This window comes from Passer domesticus, chromosome 7, assembly GCF_036417665.1.
Source record: "Passer domesticus isolate bPasDom1 chromosome 7, bPasDom1.hap1, whole genome shotgun sequence".
Classification (NCBI taxonomy): Eukaryota; Metazoa; Chordata; class Aves; order Passeriformes; family Passeridae; genus Passer; species Passer domesticus.
Window position 1 is genome coordinate 51,523,655 of NC_087480.1, and position 15,417 is coordinate 51,539,071.

Below are 15,417 nucleotides of genomic sequence, written 5' to 3' on the forward strand. Positions count from 1 at the left end.
TGTGCCAGGAGCAGTTGGTTTTGTTTGGTGCCTGGACACCCTGGCACTGATGAAGCTGCACTTTCACCTATGGTAAGAACTTGAAAGCCAAAACCTCACAGATTTAAACAGTAAGGTAATTTTTTTAGTCCCACATTTGTATTTTAAAAGTGCAGCCTTAGAGAAAGTGAACGCTGTCGTCTCACTGATCATTGAAATCAGACTCTGGTTCATGTAGAGAAGATGTGCCAAAAAGGAAGAACCTGTTCTTACACTTGCTGCCACTACAAAGTTTGATCAGACAAGGATGACACACGGTGGCATTTTTCACCCTTCAGGTGCAACCTGAGTCAGTGGCAGAGTAACAGATCCTCTCTGCTCTTATCCAGAGGTCTCATCTTCCCAACCTTCTGTGCCAACCCTCTCCTTACCTCATGTAACACACCACTATAAGAAATTTAAGGTACCCAGCAGCCCAATGCCATGGCAGAGGTAGAGGATGAAATTATTAAAAAACCAGCAGGATAGGATTTGAACAGGAAATCTTACCAGGTTATCCAAATGCTACATGAAATTTTAATTTAAAACTCTTAAGGAAGCTGATTTTCCAGGTAAGAAAAAAAGGCTTAATCAAGCCTGACTACTTCATTTTAGAGTCGAACCTCTGCTACATTCTGGAGTGCAGAAGCTGAGGAGAGCAGGTGGGGCTTGTTACAGCCTAAATTCTGCTGTTACTTTTCAGAATATCCTTACAGCTTAAAGCAAGCTTGCCATGTGCACATTATTGAAATAATCAGTATATATTGCCCTGCCCAGCTTCCTTCTCAGCACAATTTCTCTGAACTTTACCCAGCTACAGGAAAACCCAGATCCATTTAAAAAAAAAGTTTTAGTCACAGAATACTTCCGCATGTCTCAGTGGCAGGAGACAAGGATTGCTTGGCACCATTCCTGCCATTGGAAATTCAGCTCATCACCTCACTGTTATTCAGTGTCATGGTAACAATTTAGCACAGCCACACAGCACTTGCAGACCTTGCACGTTCTGGTGTTCCCCCCAGCCCCATTCTAATGCACACACACAAACTCTCAAACCAAAGCTTCCCAACTTCCTTTCAGCTAAACATTCTTTAAAAAAAAAATTAAATAAAAAATTAAATCAAGTGTTTGCCATACCTAACAATCCATGAAGATTCAGAGATTAGAACGCAAAGGTCTGTAGAAGTTCTTGGAAGCAGAAAAAAGCAAGCCCTACAAATCAGTAATCTTTTCAGACTGTTCACATTTTGTTTTCAATGCTTGCTCATCTGAGAGCTTCAGGTTTCTGTTTTCAAAGATGGTTATTAACCAGTGATCATTTTACACTGAACCACAGATTATTGGGACTTTTTTGTATAAATGAAAAAGTGTATATCATCTGTTATTTGTAATTTACTTTTTTTTAATTAAATGTGCTTTAACAGAAACAATGGCTTTTTTTTTAATGCAGGGGGAAAAAAAATGCAGAACAAAACAAAAACCCCACATGTTTAGAAAAGAACAGTGTCTCCCAGACAGCTTTCCTCTAATTAAAACAGGCTAAACAACTCTGAAGAGTGCTGTGTCTGCTTATGCCACTAGATGTTTTGTCCATATAAAAATAGTAGATAATCAAATGTATGAATTGCTGCAATCTCCAGGAGAAGAAAACCCACCAGTAAATATTCTGAAGGGCGTTCAAAAGCTAAATGATGTGTTCGAAAATGCTCTGTCATTTGCAGGTAGCTGCTGAACAGAGGATATGGTTGGTCCATAGGTATTTCTTGTACATTCTTCAGTAAAGGATGGATTTGGTTTCTCCACTATAAAGTTTTTACATTCTTTGCTGCGTTATCAATGCTTTACACTCCCACTATTTTTATGAGCTATAACTAACATCACAAAAATACTGATAGTGTTTCACACTGAGATATGGCCATGTCAGTTTATCCTCTAATGAGATTTTATCCTGGAGGATACAGTTGGGCACATAAAAGGAGCTTAGGAAAAGGAACCAGCCAAACTTCAATCATGGCATGGAAGGCCTTAAATTGGAACACAATTTAAAAGCAGCATTTCAGCTTAGGAGAATGCCTCCCCCTGAACTAAAGAAGCAGAGACACCCTCTCCCTTCCCAAGGCTTTATCTAATGTTTCATTGCACTTGAAAGGAAAAGCTTCAAAGTGCAGCAGAAAGGACAAATATATTTAATTCAGGAGTGAATTAATTTTGGTGCAGGGCAGGGGAAGGAAGGGTGAAATTTTACACCACTCTGAAGTAACATGGAGAGGGTCTCAACCCCAGCAGTGTCAGATCTGAGCCACCTTGTTCAGCAACATCCCACTCACACCATCACAAAACAAGATATAAACTACCCCTGAGTGCAACTGGTGGTCTTGCTTCAGGAAATTATATAAATTTGCATTATTTTATCATACTATAAATCAATCTTTAACATGGTTACAATAATTTTAGGAATAAAAAAAGTTGGGTTTTGGTTTTTTTTTTCCCGTCTTGGATATATTTTGTTCAGTTATGGCCACAATGTTTAGACATGCAGAAAAGAACTGGATTTGTGCAACCACAAAAGTAAGCAATATTTTCTCAGTAGCAGAGGTGTCATATGGGGAGTTTTACAGAAGATGGTCAGAAGGTCACAAAAAACACCTATTCCTGGTTTTAAACCTCATTCTGTATTTTATTCCTGAGTTATAAAACCAATTGAACTATACTGAAATCCAACTCTACTCCTTCCATTAAAATTCTCTCAGTGAAATTCTCTTTGTGGCAAATTTAATGTCTTACCTAGCCACAGCATGAGCAACAGCAAAAGCTGCTTATAGATCTGGAATCATGAGCTTTACTCCTCTGAATCCCAATAAACTGCTACCCTACTGCCCTGTTAAACCCATACTCTCCTTGGAGCCCTCAGAGCCTCTAACCAGCCATCATGCTGTGCCCTAGTGCCAACAGACTTTGCTCCACTGGGTATAAAGTGAAGAAAATATATTGTTATTGAAGTTGTTTTCAGCCATAAAAGTCGCCAAAGCAAAGCGTTGCCATACTTTGAAGAGTCCACCTCAAGCTATTAACATACATTCTCAAGGAAAACACCTTTACATCTTTTCAAACATCTGACAGCTCTCATACAAATTTTTAACAAAATCTATCCCATGCAATTGTTTTAATTAACAATTTTACCAGTTTACAGCTGACAACAGTCTTGCCTTCAACAGCTGCCTACACTGCTGTGTAATAGTGAACAGGAAGATAAAAAGGTGCATTTTTAAGGGGATCTTAAGGTGTTTAATAAATTAAAGAACTTGTCAATACTGCCTTGTTGGACCAAACAGCAACCTTGAAATCCAAGTTACAGCACTGAACACAAGACTAAAGAAATACAGAAATTGAGCCTGAGTATACAGAACTCAGAGTTTCATTTCCTGGTCACAGCATTCTTATCCCAAAGGAAGTTTTGGGGTTGTGGATGGTTGTTTGGTTTTAGGTTTGTTTGGGTATTTTTTAGTCGGAGTAAGGAGCGAGATTTGGGGTTTAAGGTTTTTTTTTTTTTCCATTTGTCCACTCTTTTCTAGTTCAAAGGTTGAAACGTGCAAAAGATGAGTTTGAATCAGCAGTACATGAATATGCTGTTTCCTACAGGATCACTGCTTCATTTACTAGAAAAAAAGCATAGTGCATGAGAAATGGTTTTACAGAAAAGCTGCAGAAGTCTGATGACTTAAATCATTGAAAGCAGCTGTGAAGAGGTGGATTTTGAACTTGTCTCTAACAGAAATCCACTGCAATGGTCTCTGGTTTAATAGCTAGGCACTGGTATTTTCCCTCATTTTCTGGACTCAGAATTTGAAACCACAATGGCTTATCCAGCAATGCACTGGGTGCTTGCAGCTGCAATTGAAGGTAATAGGAGTTACAATCTGATTGTGTTAATTGATACATAATGCTGAGTGCTCTGAAGAGAAGAAAAAATCTTAGGCACCCAATATTGGACAGCAGCATAAAAAGACACATTAATTATTTTCCCTGTACCTTTCTTTCCTATAAAACAGTAATAATTTTTCATTTCAAGGTGTCATATTACAGTGAATGGCATAAGAGTGTCCATTAGGAAATTAGGCAACCTGTCTTCAGGAAGTGCTTTCACTGTCATGAAGTAACACGTGGCACAGAGCCACACTGGGGCATGGTGGAGCAAACAGAATATGAAATAGCTGCTCTCCACCTGCATCTGGCCAGAACCACTAGAACAAAAACATGTTATTAATCATATAATTTTAAACTATGTTTAGAAAATAATCAGACCAATAATTAAGATATTAAATAATAAATAATGTAAAATAATTAGGGCTGCAGAGGTAATCCCATCGGCATTTTAAATTTTGAATGCTTAGCTTTCTTATTTGATATTTTAGTATCCCAAAAATCAGAGGCACAAATTCCATCTCCTGCCATTACTGGCAACCCTGTCATGTACCACTGTAAAGTTTACTGACTTCCAGAACTCCCGCTCCTGAGAAACAAACTCACACAAAGCAGCCACTTCGAGACCCACAGTACAAGGCACATCCTTTCCCTGACACAGGAAGCAGCAAAGGGAAGATCCTGTCCTGTGGCACTTGGTATGAACTCAGCCTGGTTCATACCAGGTGCTGAATCCACCAGGCACTGAACAGGACACAGCCTAAGCGGTCCCTATCCCTTGGGACTATTCTTTCTCACTTAGAAACTCAAGAAAGAATGCCTGCTACTGCTGTGCTAACTTTAAGAGAAAAACCCCAGCAACCTCCACGTTATTTTAAGAGTTCCAATAATGCAAGAACTAGAAAGATTCAGAATAAATCCATTTAACAGTCCAAATAAAGTGCATACAGTGGTTCTTGGAAAATTACAAAAGTGATGTTTGGTAATTTTGATATTTTATAACTTCTGATGACCCTGATATTTTGCTCAAAGTTGGTTGGTTGTTTTTTTTTTTTTTGAGTTTTCAAAAAGTCATTAAGGTCTCTCATAACAGCTTCCCCAAGCTGAAAGTCAAGGATTCACACATCCACTATAGTGACAAAACACTAAGATTTGGTAGTCTGACTGTTTTTAAAAAACCCTTTTCATGAGCAATGAAATCCTGCCATAGATCACTCTAAGCCAAGTAAGTGACTTTATGGATACAATGGCCTTTGGTGTAAAATACCAGGTTTTGCAAAGTTTTCACTGGAAGCAAGTTCCATATGTCCAGGAGAAGTTGATTAATATTGCTCTGTAATTACAGCCTACATCTCAGGAGCAAAGGAATCAGAACTTGAATCCAACCAATTTGAGAACATCTAAATGAAATGTGTTCATAATGCAGATTTTTTAAATTTATGTGCATGGAAAGTTAAGACCTTTCCTGCCCCTATATTTTCAAGGTGATTATCAGCATCTCATTTTTCTATGTCTGTTCTTATTATTGAGAGCATACCATCAGTGTTAGCAGGTCACATAACAACCTAATTCTTTTGCACCAAAAGTACAAGTAATGTTGAATGTCAACATCCAGGTCAGGAAAAAAAAAAGCATAGAGAGACATACTTCAAATATAAAACATTTTGGAAAGAAAATCATTTTAATCATCCTCAGGTGGGTAACACTCATCATTTCATTTTCCCTCAGAGACATATTACTAGAATTAGTGTTAATCTCAATAAAACTACAGTATTTCTGTTAATCCATCAGAAAGCATCAAATTTTAAAATAGCTTGTAATTTATTATGCACAGCATAATACAGTTTTATAACTTTTTATTGTTTTTGAGACCTTATAGGATATTTCATATCAAAATGTGGCATAATTCTTCCCATAGCTCAGTTGTCTCTTTATAATGCTGCAGTACACGATAAAGAAAATACTTTATAGCTATAACTTACTGTGTCTGGCTTTCCATTTTAATCAAATTTATGACAGCATTTGGAGAAACTGCAGTACCCAATTTCATTGACTGGAAAAAGCCACACATTGGTAACTAAGATTTACTTTACACCTGTTTTGGCATTTTGTATAACAGTCATGGAAGCAAGCTGTCACGACAAGGTCCATGAAGGATTTTAAGTATTGGTTTAATTTAGATTCAGGGGTTCAGATGCAAATGGTGTGGCTGGTAGCAATAGAAAGTGTCAGAGGATATGAATTTCCTAGATTTTTTTTTTTGCATGACACTAAATGCAACACCTACCTACAAACACAGAGCTCCTCCATTTTATTAATCTGAAATTAAGTTATCTTTTGCAGTTAATGGCCCCCGAAGTAGATTTGCAGATCTTTGGAGCTGGGATAGAGGGAGATTTTATTATATTGGACTAATCCTCTCCTTTAATTCCCTTAATGAACTATCACTCCAGAAGCAGATGCCACAGGAGAAATGGCCAGATCCACTGAACTTTGTCCAGGATGATATTTACATCCTTCCTGGTATAAATCAAAATCTTTTGAGAGCTTTCATGAGAAGGAAGAAATAAACCTGACTGTTAGGTGAAGTCATGACAAACTGGGAGGCAGCTGGGTCAGAAGTTGAGTGGGAGGAAGGAGGGACAGCTCTTTCAGCTCATAGCTCAGACATAGCCTTTGCATTCTTGGACAATTTGCTTTGCAATTTAACATTTCTGTATCTTTTCCTGATAAGAATAAAGAAAACTGCACATTGCTGTGGTCCTGTAAAAATCTTAGTCTAATATAAGAGCAGCCAGTACAGAGTTCCCTTTTTGGAAACACCAAGGCTGTCACATTCTTCTGTGAACCATGCAGTTTGCTGCTGCTGCTACAGTGTGCTAAGGGCTGTAACCTTAGTAAGATTCCAGTTGGAACTAAATGTCTTGGAATAATTAATAGATGATGAGAATAATTAATAGATAAAGAAAAATGACAATCAGAAATTACCCCGTTGCCATTTCAAGAGCATTTCCTTCCCTCCTTCCTTCCCCTGGTTACTATTTTTAAATCCCACAAAGTGAAGCATCAGGAATTCCTCCAAGGTGACAGCAGCTCCGTACTAGAAGGGTAAAGGCAGCAGGCCACTGACTGGCACAGCTCAACAGAGCAGCACCAGGGCTGGGTAGAGAGCTGACAGATTGCTGTTTAATTCTGTTTTCACAAACAGAAATTGAGACAGTTTTGCTCAAGTGAAAATCTCTTCCTTTAACATCACTTCCCCAACAGAAGGCCTGGCTAAGTGAGAGCAAATCTGTGAATTTTCAAAGCAGTTTCTTAAACCCACTTGGGATTTTACTGACATTTACATTTCCAGAGCGTGCCCAGTTTATTTCTACCCAGCATTCAGAAGGCCATTATTTGCATCGCTTGAAGCTTTTCTTTTGCACAGTCAAAACACACACTGCTACACAAAGTGAGTTCACTGGAGGGGCAGGAGAATTTACCTTTGAAAACATTTCAGACAGGAGCTCTGCTGTTCTTTGAACAAAGCTTTTGGAGTTTTATCATGGTATCCTGTCTCTCCTTGAGAACAGCTGCAGAAATATGTGGGGCTCTCCCCAGCCTTCCAGCTGCCCCCTCCTGCTCTCCTTCATCCTTCCTTCCCTGTCTCCAAGGCCACTCACAGCAGGGATGCTGACCATGGCCAAACTAGAAAAGTATTAGAGATCACTCACACAGCACCATGATTGTGTACCCAGGTAAATGCTGGGAAAAAATAATTTTGATACAGCAAGGGGAGCTGGGTTGTTAGAGGAAATAATATCAGCTGGGGAGCAAGCAACAATCTACAAAAAGCCAGCATTTCTGTTTAACTGTTTGCTTGCTGCAGTTGACAAAAATAATGACTAAACTTTCCTGAGGCAAAATGACACTAGACCAGGATTCTGCAAGTCTGCATGGAAGAATCTGAGAGAAAGAAGACCATGAGACAAGGCTGTAAACACACACATCTCCCCATGACACAGATGGAAATTGAAAGTTTTAAATATTTTATTTTCTATATTAATTTACTTACTATTCCAAGGAGGCATTTGCTCAAGTGTTCACCACACATTTGCAGTTCCTTTCTAAAACTACAAAATAATTTTCAATTATGTGTGAAAATCACTGGAAAATATTCTCTAACAAAACATGAATCTATTTACAGGAAGTCAAAATTCACCTATTCCAAGATTAGTCAAGAAGTGTCCTTATGGTGGGTGAAACGCAAATAAACAGTATTATTATTTATTCCACTGAGAAAAAAAACTCCAGTAACTGCTCAGGAAGTTCCTAAATGTGCTATCAAGTAATTCGCAGAAGATAGGAAGTCAGGATCTGCTCTTAAACAGTTTAGGAACTTAATACACTAACTATAGTGGCTGATTATACTGCATGTGATGAAATCACAAAAAAACCCAAAAAACAAAACCAAAACAAACAAAAAACCCCTCCAAAACAAAAGAACCCACATCTCTTTGAGCCCAGATTTATACTGGCTCTTTCAGTTCTCACTTCAGGCCACAGTGTCAGTACTGGAACATCTTATTCCAAAACCAAATTATTTACACATTGAAAAAACAAGCCCCACTAGGTGGTCATGTCACCCACCCCTTTCACAGTAAGTACACGCATTTTTAGTGAGGTAAATGCAAATAAATCTAACAGCTTGCTGTGCTGGAACAGAATTCTTTCCTAGTAAAAAGTTATTTCAACATCTTCTATGCCAAACGTGTGCTGTTGCCTGTTACTCGTGCCTGAGTGTTGAAGACATGGCTGAAAAGCAGCACTGAGTGAGCTGCAGCCTGGTTACCTGCACAGCAGCTGAAAGCAGCTCCAGGAATGGTGGCAACCACTTACACAGACATCAAAGTACCTTCTGTGTAAGGGCCATTGGCTTCATTAAGTGTATAGCTGTCAGGGTTGGTTATTAAAAAAAGCTATTAATTATAATATCATCAGGAGAGCCACTTGTCTTGAGCAGCAAATACCCCATTAGGAGATTATTCTGCTTTAGCCTCAAGTGAACTCAAGTTCTCATGCAGTATTATTCTTTGGGATTTTCCATGATACAGACAGGTAACAGGATCCTTGCTTCCTTTTTATTACACACAGTACTACCAATAATCAGTTACAAATAGAACTGTTAATTTTCAAGAAAAACAAGGGTGTTTTCCACTGCAACCAGTTTTGTTCTGCAGGCAGTAAGAGAATTATGGGAGAAAAGATGCTATAAACCCTTTTTTCTTTTTAATTAAAAATTCTTGGTATTTGAAATACTGATGAGAATCACATAACAGAAATATTCCTAGGTGCATGTCCTGACAAACTAGAAGGGTTTCTCTCCATCTTGGATTAGCAAATGTCACATCAGATATTCCTATGTGGACAGTGCAACCCAGAAGAAGAGAAGGATCCAAGAGAGTTTGCGTTTATTAAATGATCTACACCATAATTAGCCACAGAGTGGGTACATATATATGTCTGGATTCACACATGTATGTCTGTGGGTGTATGTATATAAAGTCCTCATATAATTAGCTTCTTTTCTGTAGCAGTGAAGACACTTCAGTTTCTTCACACTAGCCCTCAAAATTGTTTCAGGGCATTTATCTCACAGCCTTTAATGGCTCAGTTACCTAATGAAATAAGAATTTAAATAGTGAACACTAAGATTTGTTTTGGAAAGTAAGAGAGAAGAAACCCTCCCAGAAGGATAATAAACAGAATTTGCAGTCAAACAGCACTCTAGCAATAATAGAGCACAAGAACAATGGTAGAGCCTGGCACTGGCAACCTCCAAGACAGATTATTTGTGATGGGGTTGTGCTGTGCTGTTAGACAGAGTGCTCAGATTTCTGTAGCCATGTCCTTCCTCCTGGGGGTTCAAAGGCAAACCACTGCCATGGGAGAAAAGTTAGTACATTTTGGTCAAGACTTTAGTAGAGGGCAATGAAACATAAAATAACCTAGGAGAACAAACACGTTAGCATTGAGCTTTCCAATTCCCACTGAATGCTTTTGCTTGGGAGCACACATGCAGCAGCATTCAGAGAATGCACCCTTTAAAGTGACAAATTCAAAAGGCACCCAAGCACATACACTGACCTCCATTCCCCTTCATGGTGTTTGGTTGGGCACAACAGCTCACTGCAGTCCTTAAATGCCATCCACAACTACAACAGTGCAATTCATGGCTTGTACTTAACAGTGACTCTCCAGGTGAGAAGATTGAATTACTTTTCCGAGTCAGAGTTTTCTAACTTGCCCTCTCTAACCTTGCTGCTCTCCTCTCCTTTTCAGTGGTCTCAAGTGCAGCTTTCTGATAGCACAGAATATCTGAACTCAGCCTGATTTAGCCAGAAATTATGTCTTTTTACATTTTCAAATAGCTTCACCAGTCCAGATAACAAATAGAATCAAATATTACATTCTTATTCCTATGCTACTTGTGGCCCAACCAGATTAGTTTATTAAAAAAAAAAAAATTAAAAATACTGGCATTTAATGGTATGGACCACGTCATCAGTTAGATTATAAAGCAAAAACCTGTCAGGGACACACTGAGGTGATCAGGATCACCTGGGCCTGTCTTGTCTGTGAAATCAGTCTCAAGAGGAAGAAAAATAAAGGAGTAATAGACATTGGGCATCCTAGGGCAAATACCAGTATCATGTTGAATATGGGCCAAGGAGACAATCTAATATTTCTTGTTGGAATTAAATAATAGAATGGGCTTGTCTATCTGAATTTCCCCCTTCAGTTAACTGTTAGAAACAACTGATGGCCTCCACTAAAGTATTCATAGTTATTAGGAGATAAACCACAGAAAAATGCATGCAATTAAAATAAATAAGCTTTCAATAGTCAGAGTCATGATTCAAATTGGATCCTTCCATTTCTAAAGAATGACTGCTTTTCTGCAGAGCTGGGGGATACAAATCATGGCAATACTCCTGTCTGTGACTAGCCAAACATGATGCAAGATCACAGGAAGGAGGTACCACCCTTTTGTAATGATCTAGTCTGGATCCTCACATTAAGGAGACATTCATATTGCCTCCATATGTTTTCCATTTCATTTTTCAAAATTCCCCTCAGTTAATCTATTGTGTCATTTGGACTTTATATCACTCAGTCCTGCTGTGGCAGCAGTTCTTAACATACATATGAGAAAAGTGAATTATCTCACTGGAATTGCTGTCCTTTGGAATTAATTATCTTTTTGTGGATACAAAAAACCTGGAAGGTTTTTTGAGAAAAATATTGTCTCTTTGTTTGCCCCACAGCTGATCCTCACACACCCCGATGAGTGAAATTTCAGTTGAAAATTCCTGTCCTTTTAAGGAACAGATCAGAAATGGATTGTCACTGATGAGCATTTTCAGATTTGTGATTTGTATCTTCCCAATGTTTGCCAGAGACCCCTCCATGTGATTGTTCTCTGAAGCTCTGAGTTCACAAGTGACCCTTACAAGCTGATAAAAGCAAAACAAACCAAAAAGCCCTTGAACCATTCTGAATTGACTCCATTTATAGCATACTCCCTGCAGGAAAAGAATAATCACATATGCTTATATAACTAATTGAGTTAATTCCAGATTTTCTTTCCCCAAGCTTAACACTCAGAACCTCATAGGGAAGCTTTTGACAGATTTATTTCTTTAGCAAGATTACAGCCTTCACCTATTATAGCTCTTATTCTTCTCAGCAATCAAGTGATTGTCACCTGAAAGCAAAGCCTCAGACACAACCCTAACACTCCTCCTGCTGAATTTCATGATCATATTTTATATCAATTACTTGTTTTTCTGCTATTTAGGGGGATTAAGCAGCCTTGAATTGACTGATATTAGTCTCCAGAGTGAAGGTGGATGGGGACAGTGATTATTGCACAAATTAACATGCTTCCATTGTACTTACTGACTGCCCCCACCCTTAGCTAAAATGATGCCTTTAGCTTGCCACAAAACTCCATAAACCACACTCCAGAAGTCTTTGAAGATCTCATACAGGCACTTTCTGTGCTCACACACTGCCAAGGGCAGATTCTCAACTCTTTTGGTAAAAATCTGTTTCATTAAAAACAAGAGGAGTTATTGCTGCCTCCTTCCTGTGTAATAGCCAGCTGCAGAACATCTGCCAGGGAAAAAAGAGAGCTCTGCAAACCTTCAAAGAGAGCATAACAACAACCTTAGGGTGTTCTCCATGGGGGTATCTCCCTCTCACAGGCTCAGCTTGGCCATGGCAGGGTCCCAGTGGACACCAGGGAAGGGATCCATCTGCAGGTGAGGGGTTTTGAATCATCAAGCAGGTTTCAAGCTTACCTGCTTTACCCTGGAAAGCTAAACTAGGATGGGTGTAGAAGGCACCCACACACACACCAGTGAAGCCTGAGCAGTGTCCACCTCCTCCTCCAGGAGCTTTAATTGTTGGCTGCCGCTGGCAAAGCACTGGATTTTGCACACAGGTCACTTAATGTCTGGGAAGCACCCAGACACTGACCACCTCTCCTAAAGTTTTCCTCTGCCAAAGTCTCATAAAGGGTGCACCTTCCCACCAGATGCCAAGCACACCAAGTCAGAGCATCAATATTGACTCGACTTCAAACTGAAACCTTGCAGTGAACCAAAGGGGAATTTGAGCTGCCTGTCTGTAGGAAAAACACCCAACACAGCATAAAGATCCAAGGCTAGCTTACCAAGTACACAATAAATACATGCTCTATAAAGTTCTCCTGATTTTGCTACCTGGCTTTCCTGGCCAATACAAGGCTCTCTACCCACTGCTGCCATCCCTGGATCTTTTCATGCTGCAACCCTTTTACCTCAGTTACAAGTTCTCCAAATCCAGCACACTCTCACATAATGCATCAGGTTCTTTAGCTAATCAGCAAAAATAGTGCTTAAATCCAGCCTAGGCCTGCAGGGAATAGAGAATTTAGATTTTTCACTCCATTTTATGATTTAGGGAGCCCCTTAAAATAGAAAATACATCTTATTATTGATAGTTTCTGCACATGACATCACATTTTTGGCATGATACAAGCATTCTATTTTTACAGTGCTGACAGCTGTATTCTGTCAAAATATATTTGCAAAATCTCTGGAGAAAGGTGAAGGAAAAGGCTTCAACTATTCATTGGCCTTTCATTCTCTTCAGAAGTGCTGGTCCCTTTGAGAACATATTTTTCCCTTTCTTTTAGAACATACTTCCAGTATCCTACTCAGAATGTGTTACAAGAATTATTCTATGTCAGATGAAGCATGGTAAAACACTGTTATCTGAAACAAAGCTGCTTGCTGAAACAAATAGAAAATAGATTTGCTTCCATCTTTATGCTGATTTTGTAAATCAGCATCCAGAATCAAACTGATATAAGCTACCACTTAGGCTGCTTGGAAATGTTCCAGCACATCCAAGAAGTATTGTCTCCCTGAGAACACACAGCAGCAGATGATACACAGTAAGACTAAGGCTATGCAAATAACTGATATTGCAGGTTGCTTGGGGAACACAAAAACTCATTTCTGATTAGTCAAAAACATTCTCAGTTCTTGGGGGAGAAAAAAAAAACCTGCTCAAAACAGAATTTCATACCTAAAGGTTTTAATCTTCTGAAATGTCGCTGCAGAAGACGCTGACAGAGGAAATACTTCAAATGTTTATTGCATATTCTGCAAAAGAGTCATTAATACTGTTTTTCAGAGAAACTTTAAAACCTTCTCTGTTTAAAGAGAAAAACTAGAAACCAATCAATCCGTATGCACAAATATTATTAAGTTTCCATTCAAATTTTTTATTAATGAAAGAAGATTTGCCACATGGGTTTTATGTCTGCTGCATAGAATAGTACACCACAATCCATATACTTGCATCCCCTGAAGAAAACTGAAATTAAACTGTGATTTTTTTTATTTTTTTTTTCTCCTGGAGCATTAGCATATTTAGCAGAATACTTTAACCCATTAATATCTGTGCCATATTTTTCTTCAAAATAGTATTTGATTCAGAGGAAGAATCATAACCCTTCCATCTAAGGCCTGTTCATCAGTATTTCTTTGTCCTCTGGGGGTGTAGTGTACATAGCAAAGCTCTGGTGTCTTTACTCTATTGGTTTTGCATACATGGATCAAAATTTAAAACAACAAAAAAGCATAAATTATGAATAAATAAAACAAATTATAAATAAATAAATTACATCTGTCATCCATAGGCCAAAAGATGGGCTTTGACTGCCATTCCCATCACCATCCCTTAGGCATTCTAATCCACATCAAGCCCCAAAGGTTTTTAAGCATCCATAAAAGAGAGATGTATTATTTTCTACAAAGTCATTAAGAAGTTTTCTCTACTATTTATACTTTGCAGTTCTCCATGGCTTTCATTTTACCTTTAAATAACAAACTCAGCATTATCTAACACACTGCCTCTAAAAATTCAATCAGCAGCACTTTCTTCACAGCCCATATTTAATCTTCGCACTTGAATAGTATTCTACATCTTCAAAGAAAGCACATGAAAAATATTTAAGCTAATCCTCATGACGCTTCAAGAGCTACATTAGTTAAATGATTTAAAACAAAGTAAAAGGATTTCTAATTCAAAGAAAAAAAATCATTCCAAAAAGGGGAAATAAATACAACATACATTCATTATGCTGAACATGCCTATGAAACTCCAGGCCTGCTTGAGGGACAGTATAGCCCACACAAACGAGGATATTCTGAGATGTGTTAGTAGTAGAAAGCCAGAACTGCACATGTAATGTCTCCAGAAAAAAAACACTCCTGAGAACACCTCACCAACCCAGCTTCATTTGCAAACCAACCTTTATCAGCACATCCTACTCCTTCCACGCTTACCCAGCACGATGCTCAGCTCGGTCTCCTGAGTGCAGGCCCTGGTGAAAAGCTGCTGGAGTAGAAGGCAGCTCCTTCCCCTGGATTAGAGCACATCAGCCATGGGCTCAACCTGCTGGGGCAGCAAATAACCCACGCCAGCCTTTCCTGGACAGCAAATAACCCACGCCAGCCTTTCCTGGGGAGTCTTCAGGCAGCTGGGACTGTCACCATCAGAGCTTCTGCTCTGCAGCTGCTGGGCAAAACCAGTCTAGACTTGTCCCACCTGCTCACTTATTTAGTAGCTGTGTTAGGGTTACAAATTCTGTAACAGCTGTACGCATTTGAGCATTTTGAAGACCACGTTTTCAAAGGTATTTAACTCGTTTGCTATGACCAAAATCAGACAACTAACTCTTTGCAGCTGTGGGCCTTAATTCTGTGCAGACTATTGTCTCCCAGCTCCAGTTAGAGCTAATCTGATTATTTGGCACAAACAACTCATTTGTGTCACTTTCTCCAAGTCAGGTTCTTTTTGCTTCTTTCCCTGGCTCTCTCAGTATGTATTGGCTCCTTCTTTCCTTCATGTTAGATTACATAGTTCAAATTGATCCCC

The 15,417-nt window shown here is 38.9% G+C and overlaps 1 protein-coding gene across 2 annotated transcripts in view; it reads right to left on the reverse strand.

The window, feature by feature from the left end:
- ST6GALNAC3 (ST6 N-acetylgalactosaminide alpha-2,6-sialyltransferase 3) overlaps positions 1–15,142 on the reverse strand; it is a 235,656-nt gene extending 220,514 nt beyond the window's left edge. The window contains exon 1 of one of the 2 annotated variants that reach the window (XM_064428593.1): positions 14,826–15,142. The gene's annotated coding sequence lies outside the window, so the exon portion shown is untranslated. Of the gene's footprint in view, positions 1–14,791 lie in introns of both variants that reach the window. The other variant, XM_064428594.1, reaches the window with a different exon arrangement.
- Positions 15,143–15,417: the final 275 nt, after the last annotated feature.